The 17,474-nt window shown below is 34.3% G+C and overlaps 1 protein-coding gene across 2 annotated transcripts in view; it reads right to left on the minus strand.

Annotated features, from left to right (window-relative positions):
• The window catches only part of LOC118445202 (uncharacterized), a 177,147-nt gene that overhangs the window by 126,923 nt on the left and 32,750 nt on the right, over positions 1-17,474 (minus strand). The window lies entirely within an intron of this gene.

Raw genomic sequence — 17,474 nt, forward strand, 5'->3', positions numbered from 1 at the left:
TGAACTTCTCTCTCTCTCTTTCACTCTCTTTCCAACTATTACTACTACTACTACTACTACTACCACTACTACTACTACTACTACCACTACAACTACTCTCACTTGAATAGTTTTACTATGGAACGTTACTTTCAATGCTATAATGGTGTTCTCAGTAAACTTACTGAGAAAGAGAAAGAAGAGATCCTGCTTGGAAAATCGAATTCCTATAGAAAGGATTCGACAAAAATACTAGAAACTCTTAAAGAAGAATAAGGAACGTTTTTCTTCGTCGATTGAGAATGAATGAGTTTTCTTTTTCTTTTTTTTTTTTTTTTTTCCTTTCTTTTTTCTTTTACTCGAGACTTTTTAATGACACTTTTTTCCCTTGATTATTCGCAACCTCCTCGATATAATTCAAAGTGTATTAATTAATTAATTAATTATTAATTAATTGCGAAAACTCTCTCTCTTTCTCTCTCTCTCTCTTTCTCTTTCTCTGGTTAAGAAAAATGGAGAAAAAAGGGAGGAGGAAAAAAAAAAGAAAAAAGATTAATTGATCGTCAAAATGATTAAACGACGTGTGTTTATTAGCAACCACGAATGTTCGCGTATCCGTCATGGGTCGCTAAATACGTGCGCAGCAATAGCAACATAGCGGCAGCAACGTAATCGTATTGACGGCAAAACCGCACTAGGAAAATCTATTTTCACTGTGCCCGACGACAGGGACGTGACAAACGTGTACAGGTCGTATGCACTTTTCGAAACTCTGCTTTGACTTTTTCTTTTTTCTCTTTTTTCTCTCTTCTCTTTTTTTTCCCCCCATGTACCAGAAACACTAATCGCTATGTCTAATTTAATTAAAATATACTATAATTATTATTATAGTATATTATAAAGGGGAATTATGCAATAAATTAATTCAATTGCAATTATACGTGACGCATTTAGTTTTGAAAAACAACGTTAAAAGTTTTTTTAAATAAAATATATTCGTCGTAATCTCTTTATAATTCTTAATTTGCTTACGATTTAAAGAGAAAAAGAAACATGGTTATATTTATCCACCCCCTTGCCCCGAAAAAAGAAATTTTCTAAACAGCACGTCGTATCGAATATCCAAACATAGAGTAGATACATACGCACATATATATATATGTGTACATGAAACATTGTCATCCGCGAAAAGCTTGATTAAAGCATTTTAATTGGAGTATCGATGTAACCATTCTTCTCTTCTCCTCTCTCTCTTTTTTTATTTCATTTTTTTTTCAACATTTTTCTCTATTCGTGTTTTAACGATCATCCTGTACAACCTTCGAAATTACTTTATTCAATAAAAATATGTATCTATATATCGAAAGAGTAGCCGCTATATACAAATACATAGATACATACGTACGTACAAAGTTGAATAGTAGCAAAAGAAATTTTATATATATATATATATATATATATATCTCAGGGAGATTAATAATCGTAGAAACTCAGCGATGTGATAGATGACTCGAATATAAAACATATAGAAGTATTGCGGTGAGTAAAACGATCGAAACTAAATAGCAACATTCGCGATATAACCTATTCTCTTTCTCCCTCTACCTACTCGAAATAAACTCTGCCCATCTCTCCTTTTATTCTCGAACAAGTATCTGAAATACTTTCGGATTCCAATTAAGCGCTTCGATCGTAGCGGAAAATTGATTAGATTTTACTGGAACTCGATACTCACATTCGATGACATGAATGAAATATGATCGAACGTTTCAAAGATGAGTTCCAGGTGCATAGAAAATACAATAATAAAAATAAAGAGATAAAATAAGATACGATATATATATATATATATATATATATATATATATATATATATATATATATTGAGAGAGAGAGAGAGAGAAGATGCAAATAAATAATTATTTGAAAGATTTGGAAATTGTTAATCCGGTCCAACGAAACTGCCTTTTCTGTTTGGCTGACGTGGGACTTCGAACGAGCTTTATAAATTCAACGGCAATTTATACAAATTACGAATAGCCATTAACGCGATCCGGCTCGTACGTACAACTCGTTTTATAAATTAACACGTTCGTCGCAGGGACACATGGATCCACGTATGTACGCTTGCTTTATCAAATACGTCTCGTGTCACGTCGATTGTCCTATTTGAATCGAATAATATTGTTTTTTTTAGTTCCTTTATTTTGTTTTTTTTCCCCCTTTTTTTTTTAACGAACCCATCGAAACTATGTTTATATAACGAATAATAAAACAATTAAACAATGCGGGAAGTTTGCATCAGTACTTTTTCCTTTATTAACTTTAGGAACATTTTTTTCCTCTGTATTCGTTTTTTGCATTCAATTTCTTCTGAGTTTTTTATCTCTCTCTACCTCTCTCTCTCTATATATATATATTTTTTTTATATAAATAATATCATAACTTTAGTATGATATAATTAATGTTCCAACAAAATTTAATTAAATATTGTAAAACTCAGAAATGACTAATAAAATTGAATTATAAATGATCGATCTTAATTGCAACATTTTCATCGTTTCAAATGGGGGTTGTTGGAGGAGGGAGAAAAGAAAAAAAAAAAAAAGAAAAATTAGTCTCCGACGTTTCTCGATAATATTTTGGTTCATGCGCATGACTAAAATGCGTATAAAACGAGGAGAGTGTGAAAATCGATTTTTCAGGAGTCGTGAGAATGAAAACTTTCGGTCTTTAAAGAGGCTCATTATTTTTCCGACGAGAACGTAACCGTAGTTCAGCTATCTCCTTCTCCTTCTTTCCATCCCCTCTCTCTCTCTTGTAGTCAATTTCAACAAGATAGAGTGAGAGAAAGAGAGAGAGAGAGAGAGAGAGAGAGGACAGGAAAGAGAGAATGCTTGAGATTGATAAATTATCAGCTTGAAAAATGTAAAACCGATCCGAACGTAGCACAGATTTTATTTTGCAAAAAGTTAAGTATGCAGACACATACGTCAGCTCTTCTCTTTAACCCTCTCCCCTTCCCACCCTCTCTTTCTCTCTTCCTTTTTATTTAAATCTAAATATATGGATATATATACCTATATAGAATGTATTAAATGATTATCACGTTTATACAATAAATCGTTTCAAATATTACGCGCGTATACTTGAATATAAATTTCTGTGTCCACATTTTATTAAAAAAAGAAAAAAAAAATACAAAGAAAGAAAGAAAGAAAGAAAGGAAGAAAAGGAAGCAAAAAGGAAGAAAAAATTAATACATAGAACAGTCGTTCGTTTAGCCATTCCTCATTTCTCCCGTTTTGGTACAACGAAAAGGGGGAGACTCTGTACGGGTGAACGTCGAATTTGTTGAGCGAAGCGCGCCTGTCACGGGCCATTTCTCTGTGAAAATTGGAAAATCTTGCTTCGCTTTTTTATGTCTCTACGATCGATTAATCGAGAACGTGGTTATCCGGAGCGAACAAACGAACAAATCGCGTTCACGATTCTTGCCGTACTCTCGTCTACCCGTTGTGTTTTGTGCCTGTGTGCGTGTGTATTCTTTTTTGTTTTCATCCTACAAACAATATTTCATTGTTCTCTTATTATTTTCATTGTTTAATTAAATCAATATTGAACACGTCGTCGATTAACTTTTTTTCTAGTCTCGACAAAAAAAGAAAAGGAAAAAGGAAGAATAAATTATCAAAAGAAAAGATTAAGAAAGAAATTACGAAATTTTTTACAAGTTCGTTAAACCTCAATGATCTTCTATTTTTCAATTTAATTTCTTCTTTTTTTGTTCTCCTTTACTCGTCACCACCAGTCCTCCACTGCGAATTCCATTTTTTATCATCAGACATTGAACCATGCCTAAAATGATATCGCCTTTTCGACTTACTCTTCTCTCGTGTGTCATTATTTCACTTCGCTCATAGCTTATTCAGCAGAAACTATGTTATAGGAGGGTTCGAATGCTCGGTCAAGTAAGAAAAAAAAAACATCCTAGAGAAATGGTCGTTTTATCATCGAGTCGGGGCACCCTCCAAATCGATATCGAAGCGAGACAAGATTTCCCGCGGTATTCGGAATCATCGAATATTTTATCGAATTATAATATACGACGTACTATAAAGTAAAAAAATATCATTGATATTATTTCTTTAATGAATTAATATTACTAAATATTATATAAAAACATATTTTCCCATTTCTCAAGTATTATAATAAAAGGCAACGCAATTTTCCAGAATCTTTTCTTATTATAATGATATAATTCCACTTTTTAATTATTCACCGTCTATCCTTCACCGATGAAAAGTTTCCCCAGCTAGAGTAACTTTTTTCTCTTTCCCTTTTTTATTTTTTTTTTCTTTTTTACTGTTGTTGTTATTTTTCTACTTGTTATAAATAAAAAAAAAAATGGTAAAAGAATTCTTTCGCAGGGGTATAGGAGCCAACCGCAAAACTTTCCATAACGAAGAATTCGCAATTGCCGTGGTGGAAAGTTTAAACGTTACGAGTTTGAAACCGTTAGCCATAGTTAAAAAGTCGCCGTCTTCGTCGTCGTCGTCGTCGTCGTCGTCGTCGTCGTCTTCGTCTTCGTCTTCGTCGTCGTCATTACTACGATGCAAGTCACGGACTTTCAAGTAGTAACGATGAAAGCTACCGGCTAGACGCATACGAAGCACTTACGGTGTACTACTTAGGTGCCATCACGTCGACAGGTACCTTTGTACATATCTCAAAAGCTTTCACACGTGTCCTCATGCTTACTGACCAATCAACGAGCTTTGATCTTTTAACATGAGACACATCGAATAAATTTAAATATTCTATTAACATCTTTCATCGAAAAGGATAGAAAAAAAAAAAACAGGAGAAAGAAATAAAAGAAATACCAAGTCTCTTGTATTCTCAAAAGAATTCGAAGATTACGTGAAATTTATATGAATTACGATATCGTGAAAGAAAATAAAAAGAGATAAAGAGAGAGAGAGAGAGAGAGAGAGCGAGAGTGAGAAATGTGATATTATCGACGAAAAAACAATTTCAACGATGAAAGAGAAAAAGAAGAAAAAGAAAATGAAAACTCGAGAAGTCCGATGAAAAATGATCCTCGACGTGATGTTATAACCAAACGTTCGATAACGATATCCTAATCGTAGCTTTGGAATCTGTTTCATTAAAAGTTCCCATAAACGGATCATTTTATTACGATTGAAGAATAAAAAAAAAATAAAATAAAAGGGGAAAGAAAAATATGGAATCATCCAATAAGACAGATTATTTTCCAAGATAACTGCCTTTATTTCGGTGGCCATTTAAACTGAGACAAATCTTTCCTTTATCCTTTCACCAAGACACTAACTAAATGAGAACAACAAAAGGAAAGTTTATTTTACGAACTTTTAAAAGAAGCTCTTACACATCTCTTCGATAGACAACGAAGAGAAGAGAAATTAAACTCGAAAGACTTTGTACTTTTAAATTGGGAAGACATTTGCCTTGACAAATTTTAACGACCGCGAATGCGCGGAATAAGTAATTAATTTAAAGGAACAGAGAGAAAGAGAAAGAGAGAAAAAAGCTACGATGTTACGTTATTACGAATTTACATCGATTCTTCGTGAAACGATAATGGAAATGGTTGCTTGTAATAACACCGAACAAGTGTTTCATCGACGTTTGGTTTAGCACCTTTATTGCAGTTTACAGTCTCTAGCTTTCTCGAAAAATAGAACGAAAGAAAGAAAAAAAGAAAGAGATAAAAAAAGAGATGGAAATGAAGATGCGAAAAAAGAAAACTAAGATTCGAGAAAGAGAATGGTGGAACGAACGCGCTCGGGTCCAGCGAGAGAAACACGCTCGTTCGTCACGAAGAAAATTGAATTTCCCATCGAAACGCAAAGCGAAAGAGAGAGAGAGAGAGAGAGAGAGAGTGAGAGAAAGAGAAAAAGAGAAAGAAAGAGAGAGAAAAGTATAACAATTTATGGGACGTGTCATACAGAGTACGAAAACGAGATACCAACGTGCGCGCATATACTAATCGATTGCCTTGATTGGATAGAGAGATGGAAAGAGAAAAAGAAAGGGAACAAAATGTTCCTATATTGAGAACGAATCGCTGTCATCGAAGCTATTTATGAAACTCCTTTTAAATTCATGAAAAATGGGATAAACAAATATCTCGTAATAAATCAAATATCGACGATAGATTGAAACTTTTTGATATAAATATAAATATAAATATAAATATAAATATATATATAAATATAAATATACATATAAATATAAATATATATATACATATCTTCTCTAATTAAACGATATGTGCGATAGAGAAATAAGCAATTAGAACAAGAGGGTATTTAAATGTGTGAAAGAGAGAGAAAGGGAAGGCAATTACCAATCAATTATACGAGTAGCAATCATTTTATAATTACCAAGATCTGTCAAATTGTTTTCATATAAATCACATGATAACTTAGATCTAATATGAAAGGACTACGATTTCGAATTCGCTGTCAATGTAAAAGGGATGTTTCTCTCTCTCTTTCCCCTTATCGATGACTATAAGAAAAAGTGTATCACTTTCTCTGTCATTTTCTATCAAAGCACTTATCCATCTTGTTCCAACACCCTCGGTTTGTATTGACGAGACGTCAGGAACAGATGCTATCCTTTCTCTCTCCTCTCTGTTTCACCATAACACACTTTTCACCCCTTTCAAATTCGTTGTAAGAAGAGACAGAAACAGATACAGAGATAGAGATAGATAGATACAGAGAGAGAGAGAGAGAGAGAGAGAGAGAGAGAGAAAAGAAAAGAGTAGAGAAATCGAATTTGCATTAGACTCTGAATCATTTTCTAATGATCATTACCTATACTTCAAAACTTTTCTTGATCTTTTTGGTACAATATTGAACATAAAGAGACATAGTTATCTAGCTATACTACGACTATCTAACTATACTACTAGCTAAACGACACGTCATTACTCAAGTTAGTTAAGCTTAGAGACAAGCGCGTCTTGTACCAGAGGCAATTCTTAGAATGAAACGTAGGAAAACGTTTTTGTACGAAAATGTGGAAAAGCTTAGTCGAATGGTAGGTACTATTATTATTTAGTTGCCAATTGCTGCAGTTTGCAGTCTGAACTTTCTTATGCACAATAGTCAATGAAGATAATTATAATACCTAGATGGTTCGATCCATCGTCTATCTTATAATTCAACTCTTATTAAATTCTTTTTTTTATTTCTTTACAATCAAACAAACCTTGTTAAATGAAGACAAATTTTGTTTGAAATATTTCGTTGAAAAACTTTCATGTCTTTTTAAAATTCAATTCTTTTCTTTCTCTCCAAACAGAAATGATATTTCGGAATTTGAGGGATATCATTACTGTCGTTAATAATTTACAAGATATATTGTGAAATACTCTTTATACTTGTATTGTGCATATCTACCACATTGATCTCTAAGAAAGAGAAAAAGTGAGAATATACAGATTCGACATTTCGAGTTGGTAGAGACGAAAATTCGCGCGATCGTGGCAGCGTGTTACCGCGGGACAATGAAAGCAATTTATGACGCTATTGCAGCAAGGTGCCGCTATGTTCGAAATATATAGGTACGTTGATAGTTGGTTGGCCCGTCGTGCCCCGTTCAACCCCTAGAGAAAAGTACGAAAGTCTCACGAAATTCACATGAAAAATAAAAAAAATGGTACCGTGTTTGCACACCTGTCATTACACTGCAATTGCTTTCGAATAACTATTTTCAAAATCTCATTTTCATGAGAAACATGTTGAAAAATTGTGATTTTTCCTCTTCTATTTCCATTCTCTTCAACAATTTTTTTTTTTTTTCCAATACAATGCGAAACAACGAAACTGTCCTGTCATTCTCATTTTTAATATTAACAGCTACGAAACAGTGTCAACGAGTTTAACTCAGAGATTATAAATGTTCATTCAATTACATTCCAAATTTTTTTTTTGTAAAATGTTAAAAACTAATAATAAAACAATAATTTGCATTTTAATCAAATTATGATTTATATATATTTTCTCGGAATGAGATGATAAAAAGAGAAAAAAGAAAAAGAAAGAGAAAGAGATAAATAAAAGAGATCCATTCGAGATAAAGGGCAGATTCTAACGATGCTGAGCATTCCCGTTTATGGAAGGTATAGCGTAATCCAAAAAGAAACATACGAAGGAATAGAGAAGAAAAGGGAAGGATATAAAGGAGTGGTAGAAGGAGGAGCAGTAGGAGAAGGAGGAGGAGGAGGAGGAGGAGGAGGAGGAGGAGGAGAAGGAAACGGATAGGACGAGGGTACTCATTTTTATTTTAAGCAAGGAAAAGGAATGGGGCACGCGCCACATTCCAGTTGGGCGCCGGGGCTATCTTCAGCCATAACAGATCTCCGGCATTATCCCCCTCATAATTTCGCAGGCAGCTTACACGAGCTTAGCCTTCTTCCTATCTCCTCCTTTCTCTCTCTCTCTCTTTCTCTTCCTTTCTCTCCTACGTTCTTCCACTTTGGTCCAACGAAGCTATTCTACCTCTTTAGACATTTTCATGCTTGCAAGCTGTACCCTTCATAAACTTAACATAAGGGCTAGAATCTTACGAGTCTGACCTATCTCTTTCCTCCCTCTCACCCTCCACTTCTATCCCTCTATCTCTATTTAGTTCCTTTCTCAGAGTTAAACGTTTTTTTATTTTTTTTTTTTATTTATTTTTTTTTTCTCATTTTTTTTCTTTATTTATTCATTCCTCTCCCTTTCTTTCTTCTTTCCTTTTTCACCTTTCTTCCTTCCTTCCATCCTTATTTTCTTTTTTACTTTCTTTCCCTTCGTCAAGGCACTAGCCTTCGGCGCCAACGTCCTAGAGATCAAAGAACAAACTTTCTTGCTTGTTATCCGAAATTGTTAAAGAATACCACGTACCATAATCGTACCTTTCGTTCGAGCTTTTTAAGAACACTAACGATAGAAATAATCTCTCTCTCTCTCTCGTCTTTTATCGGTTAAATTGTCGATATTTTTACACTTACACTTTTAAATTCCTTTGGCGATCGGTCCACGCGTCGTTTATCGTTCCAACTTTCTATCTTGGTGAATTCGATGCGTTAAAATCACGTTTGAAAGGAAAAAGAAAGAAAAGAAATAGTTAGAAAGAGAAAGAGAGGGAGAGAAAAAGGGAGAAATTTGAAATTTTCTCTTTTTTGGTGCAAAATGCGAACGATAAAGCTCTTAAGCCTCCAAGGCGAAAGTCGTTCTGACCACTCAACAAAATTGCCAAGTGACCGAGTTACTAAGACGACTAAGGGATAGAAAAAAGAATGATCGTTGAAAGGACCGCGTTATATTCTTCTCATTCTTTCATTCTTTCTTTCTTTCTTTCTTTCTTTCTTTCTTTCTTTCTTTCTTTTTCTTTCCATCTCTCTGCGTTATATGTCGTTCCTTTAGAAATGACTTTGATACACGAGCATTGATCACAAAAATTATATAGCGAAAGAAAGAGGAAAAGAATGGGGAAAAAAAGAAAACGATACATTTTCCTCAATGGAAAAGACTCATCCTTTAAATACTTTTGTAATTAAATAATGAAATAAAACAATTAGATTATACGAAGATATTGATATATCATACATCAGTATTCTCATTTTTTAAACGTCTCACCATGTATTACATTTTATGAACTATCCTCATAGAGGATATTCTTAAATAACGACTATAAAAAAAAAAAAAGAAAAAGAAAGAGAAAAAAAAAGAAAAAGAAAAAGAAAGAGAAAGAGAAAAGAGAAATATATGAAGGAAAGAAAAAATCCAGTTGGAAGTTCCGGCATGTCCTTCATCTCATGCCAAGAGAAGGAAATCCTTTTTCCCCATAGCTAACGGCAGTTATTCAAAATTTTTCCAGGATATCCGGCATACTCAAATGACGGACGGCCGAGCAGCCCGTGAACATTCTCACTTCGAATTCGCGCGTGCATACGTCGGATAAAATACCAAAACTCCATTTCGCCAGTGGAATTGCAATTTTGCGGAATTCACCTATGCTCTCTCTCTCTTTTTTTCTCTTTTCTCTCTCCCCCCCCCCCCTCTCTTTCGCTCTCTTTTTTTCTCTTTTCAGTCTGTGTATCCATTCGACTATCTCTTTCTCTCTTTCTCTCTTTTTCGTTCTCCGGTAGATCGTAGAGAAGAGCTATCGTATATTATATCAACGAGAATGTACGGAACGAAAAGCACACTGAGAATAACAGAAACAACAGTGCGAGTGGTTGCAGTCGTTAGACAAAGATAGAAAAATATAGATATATGTATATATAGATATAAGTATATATATATATATATATATATATATACATATAAATATATACACACACACATATATATATGAGACGCGTTTTTCTTCGTGAAAAACAATGTCGGAAAACTTCGTTTCGACTTGTTCGATATATCTTCAGACGTCGTTAGAGAATATACTAAGAGAGAGATAACGTTCGTTATATTCCACGAAGAATCGCTGAAGTTCGATCTGATATTTATATGTTTGCGAAATTCAGACTTTAAAAAGAGAAGAAAAGAAAGAAAGAGAGAGAAATTGAGTTAACATATGTAATATCATCAATAAAATTCTCCAATAAAGAAATGTCCCTATGAAATAAACGTAAAGAAATATAAAATATTTTCCATAAAAATAATGTAACATATATCCTCAAAGCTGGCACATTAATTATAATCTTATAATATTACTGTCAACAAAATCGTTGCAAATATTCGTCCATTTCCACGTTTCGAATCGTAATGTATTTTCAAAGCTGCGATTTTTATTCCCTCCATATCGACATATACGAAAAATATCGTACCAATTGCATCAGTGAAAAGCCACGAACTATCGAAAAGAATTAAAAATATATCTATCGCTTAAAAAAACAAACAAAAAAATAATCTATTTTTATATTTCAACATGAAATCAACGTTCTATCGTCTATTTTATTTTCAAAGAAAATAGAACAAAAGAGAGAAGATTGTTAACTTCGTTAACAACATTTTTATATTGCCCATTTGCTGATACCGATATCAACAGAAAGAGAGAGAGAGAGAGAGAGAGAGAGAGAGAGAGAAGTAAAGTGAACAAAGGCATAAGGGTTTTCTCAATCGACAATCTAAATGTTAGAAAATAATTTACGATACGGCATCGACTGATAAGGACTTGCTATAAATATGAAAAGAAGAGCATTGCTGACACAATGTTTCTAAAGAATGCTTTTATGCATTCATGTAAAAACTGTATCTACCTATACGTATGTATGTACGTATTTCAAAGCGAATTTTTAGTGCTGCTTCGTTTCGCCATTTCCAAACTATAAGCTCTTCTACTACTTTTTCTTCTCTTCCCTTTCCTTCATCCTTTTTTGCTCCCTTCCCTCCTCCATTCTCTCTTTCTCTCTCGCTCTCTCTCTCTCTCTCGTTATGTATTTTACACTGAGCGAACGAGGTGAAAACCACCAAACGATTTTCCTCCGGCCTTGTTTTAAGTGGCAATTTGCATAAACGAACAGCCGAAACGTTCGTACTTCGCTGCAGTTTCGTTTCCATAACGCGATTCGTCATCCCCCCAACAAGAGAAAGAGAAAGCTAGAGATAGGCGTTAAGAGGGGAAAAAGATTTTTATGATACGAACAGACTACGTGATCTCTCTTCCTGAATATTTCGATTCGCCATACCCAATAGCTTAAACGCGTGCAAATAAATTTCATTAATTATTTCAATAATTATTTAATAAATCGTTCATGGTAACCACAGTTATATCATTATTCTCGTTAGTTGGGATAACTAACAAAGTTAAAACACGTTCGTTACATTCGATCGAATAATTTAATGATTTATACCAATTAAACCATACGAGCACGAAAATATATATCGTTCCTTTTTTTCCCTAACTCACCCTCCCCCCTTCTCATCATCACCATCACCGGTCGCTAATTAAATTAATTACATTTCAGAAATAATCTTTTATCGGTAACGTCGATTTCCACTAATTAATCAAATAATCCTGTAATGGATACTGGCAACGGATAACATTGTACGGTAATGGTTAATAAGCCACGTATAATACGAGAACAAAACAGACAGACAAACAGACAGATAGACAGACAGACAAGCAGAGAGAGAAATAGAGAGAGGGAGGGAGAGAGGGAGGGGGGAAACAAGAAGAGAGATATCTGGATCGTTGACGGATGCCATACGCGTGACTTCCGCTCCATCATTCTCTGGCATAGACCATACATCACCCTTCATCACCCTAGATTTCCGCGTTCTCCGGATTGTCTAACACTGGACACGTTGAAATACGCGTTTCACCGATACGAGAAGATGCACGGTTGGCAACTGACGACAGAGATACTCTATATAGATTTACACATTTATCATACGTCATTACATTATATCTATGTAAATTCTACGTACGATGCAATACATTATCAAAAAAAAAAAAAAAAAAAAAAAAAAATACAAATCAATATTTTTTAAATACCTAATATACTACGATACGTAATATACAATAATATATATAAGAAATAATTGCATAAGTAATTAAATGTATACTACTTACGCGATAAATAATTAAAAGATCTATCTAATTTTGTCACGTCACAACTTAATGACGAAAAGGACAGAGAGAGAAAGAGAAAAAAAAGAAAAAAAAACAAAGAATGATAAGAAACAAGCAATTAAATATTCCTTTTATCAAGAAACGTCGATAATGATTTGGAGGTTTTCCGGTTTTCAAAGAACAACCCACCGTGACTTTACTAACTTCCGGAACTACTACTCCTTTCCCTCGAGTCTTCTATAACTTCTTTCTTTTTTCTCCTCCTCCTCTTCCTCCTCCTTCTCATCCTCCTTCTCTTCCTCTTCTTCTTCTTCTTCTTCTTCTTCTTCTTCTTCTTCTTCTTCTTCTTCTTCTTCTTCTTCTTCTTCTTCTTCTTCATATTCTTTTTCTTCTTCCTTCCTCTCTCACCATTTACAAGACTTCTTTTTATTTTTCACGTTTTATCTTTTTCCCTCCATCAAGTTGGAGGCCAGCACGCCAAGTGAAAAGAAATACGGAACTTCTGGAAAGTTTAAAAAGATCGCTTCAACGTGCCAAGCAAGATGGACGGCTGGAATACATACGTTGTTAAAGAAGAGAATTAATAAATGATGATGCGTTTCAAATGTAGAAAAAAAGGAACGAAAAAATCTCCTTTTTATTTGACACTTAATACGAAGAAACAAAGAGAGGGAGAGAGAGAAAGAGAGAGAGAAAGTATGAAAAGTGTTGTTTCATCTCTCTTCAAAATTTTTCGCTCGATATTCGGCATCTTATCATGATGGGAAATGGCGGAAAGTCGATTTGAAGACAGCATCCAACGTTTTATTTGTCGCTACGACCACCGTCACGCCAAAGTTATTACATTCCGGTGGTGAAGAGGAGAAAGGAAATACCTTAGTCTGTTTAGGAATGCTGTATACGAGTAAAAGACAGAGACACAGAGAGAAAGGGGGTGGGGGGGGGGAAAGAAAGATAGAGAAACTTAGTGAAAAAAGAAGGACTGACAAATGTGATTTGCCAATGGAAATTACGTGACCATTTTAGAAAAAGTTATATCACTAAGTTTCCGACAAAAAGAAATAGAAAGAAAAGGAGGAAGAAGATAAAAGAAAAGAAAAAAAAAAGAACACTTTTATTCGATATCGATCTAACCAACAAGCTCATGTCCTCAAAAGACATTAAAATCCATTGGCACTTTATTCGATTTTATTGTGAAAGTTATGAAACTTATTTCCCCACTTTCGATCGTTTCAAGTAAAAAAGGTTATGTGCTTTATCGACGTATCATTATTTAGGGTCGATAAAACGTCCGCCAAGGTTAAAGAAATAATTCATAGTATAACATTAAAAAGCTTGAATGAATCATACAAATATTTAGGGAAGGGATATTTGATGTGAAAAAACGAAATGATATACACACTTAATTTTAAAATGGGAAGAACGAAGAATGAATAAATTAATTAACCATCCTAATTTTGGTTAGATAAATAAAGAACTATCTTTAAGGAGAGTCTCCCTTAAATATGTGTATGTGTGTGAGCGAGCGTAATTATATAGAAGCTCCGAAGAGGTACGAATGTGTGAAAACCGAGAGGGTATTAATAAATCAGGGAGTTCTTTCCTTGGGCTTTCCTTTTTCACTCAACGAGCTTAAGAGAATTTAGGGAGCAGACTTCCCCATTTCCAAGCTCTCCCTGTCCAAGTGTTCTAACTAACACGTATAACATACATCTATAGTATAGAGGGATTAAAAAGAAAGGAAAAAAAAAAGAAAAAAAAAAAAAAAGAATAAACACCGCACAGATTGTTCAGATGATACTACATCAAATTGAATGACTTTTAATATCCATAAGTAATTAAATATTTTTAATATAAACAATCGTTTCAATTAAACATACATTTCTCATTATTATATGTCTCAATGGAATACTATTTCTCATTTCTATTTCAGTATATTCTTCAACGTTGTACGACATGTATTTTTTTTTTTTTTTTTTTTTTTTAGCGAGTACCTACTACTTACTTCCGTGTTCGCCCACAATTATGCAAAGAGAGAGGGGAGGAGAGAAAGAGAGAGGAAGAAGGAACAGAAAAGAGAACAAATAAGAATAATGCAGGTGGATAGTGCTAACCAGCGCTCCGAGCTCGAACATAGTCGTTGGTGGTCAGAGAGTTGGAGGGTGGTTGTAAGTGGTTGGCTCGAGAGAATATGTTTCCTCTTCCCTTCCTACCAAACTATCCTCTACACCCTCTTTTTCTATTTCTCTCTCTCCCTCTCTCCCTCTCTCTCTCTCCCTCTTTCTTTCTTGTTCTACTTTTCTATGCGCTTCTGTCTTTATTTCTTTCTTTCTTTCTTTCTTTCTTTCTCTTTTCTTTTTTTCTCATTTGACTTTTTTTACATTTTACTTGTTTTCGACCTAGTCATAGTTAGCCTAGAAACAACCCCAAAATTTCTAGATTTTAAATACTTCCTCGATGAATTTCTAAGATGGAAATAAGAAGAAGAAAAATAATAAATTGAAAATTAAAGTATCGATCGTAATTGATGATTGAAAATTTCTTAGGGAAAAAGATTTGTTCGTACGGAGTCTCGTTAAATTGAAAGTAAATATCTACATTTTATGAAACAATTCGATCGAATCTGAACTAATCTAGATCTTGCTCGGCTGAAAAGACTCGTTGATCTCTTTCGATCTTGACAATGTTAGTAACAAGAACAATCCGTTAGTCGAATTCTCGTCAAGAGTATCACGAGAACGCAGACACAAATGTCTCTTTGCCTCTGGTAGCACCTCTCAGCCGATCGGCCGACACGTTTTCACGAGGAATCGATTAATTCGGCCAATCGCGAGTGCAACGAGCTGCATTCAAGACTAGCATCGTATACCTTTGCGGTCAAACACGACTGCCGTTCCCATTCCAACATCCTAGCTCGAGTACGAGACAACGGTTTCTCTAACACATGCATTAGAAAGAGGAAGAGAGAGAGAGAGAGAGAGAGAGAGAGAGAGAGAGAGAGAGAGAGAGAGTGAGAGAGAGGAAAACAGGGGAGGCAGGGATTGCATCATTCAGTCGGAGCTGCACGGTTGCAGTTCTAGAACCACGAAGCTCTGTGGAACTTCAACTAATGCCATTTACCACATCTCTTCCCTCTCTCTATCTATCTGTTTCTATCTCTATCTTTATCTCTACCTATCTATCTACGTATCTGTCGCACTCCAACGAACACATGCTATATTTCTATCATTGCACATTTGAGATAGTTGAAACAGCAGAATCATGTTCAACTCTCACGGAAATGACTTAATCTACGGAATCTACTATCTACTGCTATTTTCTTTATTAACAATTTCGATCGATATCGTTCTTCCTTCCTCCTTCCTCATTCTCTATCAAACGAAATTAACAACAATTTCGTAAGCTTCCTATTAAAGTACATACATCCGCGAATAAATGGCATTGGCTCCTACAGGATTGGCTTAGCGAGTTGTACCAGAGCGATCCTCACTCGTGCTCATGTAACCGTAGAATGGTATCGCGTTAGGACTATATCGCTCGTTACAAGCCACGTCGTTACAATTCCAAAAGCCACAAAGCTTTCCGGGAACTCGAAAGCCAGCGTCGTTCTACGTTTATCTCCTACCTATTTAAAGTCTATAATCTCTATGATTACTTCTCCTACAACGAATATTACTTTACTAATAGTGTCAAATTATACTCTATTCGATTAACTTTCTTTCGTTTGATTAATATGTTAATCATTATATATATATATATATATATAATATTATCATAGATTTTAATCGTTTATTATCTATGAAATATGCCTCGTAAGATCCTATAGGTCTTTCTTACGAGAGAAATGTCGAAAACTTTTATTCCTCCCTAAAGATGAAGCGCGAAATAAAAATACAAAAAGCATACTCCCCACCTCTCCTCTCCTCCCGAGAGTACCATGATAAATCCAGCCATTAATCTCTACGTTCGCATCTGACGCATGCTATTCTCCGAGGTACTTCTTTTGCTCGATAGCTAGTAGAAAACAAAGACTAATGCGAATCGCCATTCAGCACGTTTCACACTGGAACCAACTAATAGTTCCCATGCGTTACGTTTCTGTACATCAATAAAATTCTATTTCTCTAACGTGTGAAAAGTTAAAAAGAAACTTTGAAGGATTCTATCAAATCTATCATGCTTTTAGATCGATTGCATAAATGAATTCGCACGAGACCTCTTCAACAAAAAAAGAGAGAGAAAATATGAGAGAAAATCAATGGAGTGGACGATGAAGGGATCCTTTCTCTCTCTCCTTCACTCTCTCTCTCTCTCTCTCTCTCTAGATGGCAACTAGCTTTTTGAATTACCATTTAAACGGATTCGAATTGTCCTCCGCATCCACGTTGTTCATCACACGACCATGTTTTCAGAGATTATAGATCGGCTACCAGTGAGTTGAATAAAATCCGTGTGGGATTCCTTGAATATTTCGAAATTCGTTTTTATAAACCGTACCATTGCGCTTTCATTAAAAATATAACAAATAAAGATATTTTAACAATAATAAAAAAAAAAAAAAAAGAAAAAGAAAAGAAAGGAAAGAAAAATTCACGACATTTGTTACCTTCATTCTTTACTAAACTAAAAGATATTTTACGATCGATTTGTAAAATCAATTTGTAAAATTAACCAACGTGAGAGATTAAAGAACAAAATAAAAACAAAAAAAAAACGTTAAAGACTTTAGCTGGGGTAAGATGAAAAAAAAAAAAAAGAAGAAGAAGAAATAAAAAAATACAGAAAAAAGAAACACAAAAGAAGATGGGAGGAGAAGAGAATAGAAAAGAGAAGAAAAGAAAAGGAAAAAAGAAAAAAAAAAAGAAAAGAAAAGAAAA

Source organism: Vespa mandarinia, chromosome 18 (genome assembly GCF_050613455.1).
Source record: "Vespa mandarinia isolate Hongniang chromosome 18, ASM5061345v1, whole genome shotgun sequence".
NCBI classification, from domain to species: Eukaryota; Metazoa; Arthropoda; class Insecta; order Hymenoptera; family Vespidae; genus Vespa; species Vespa mandarinia.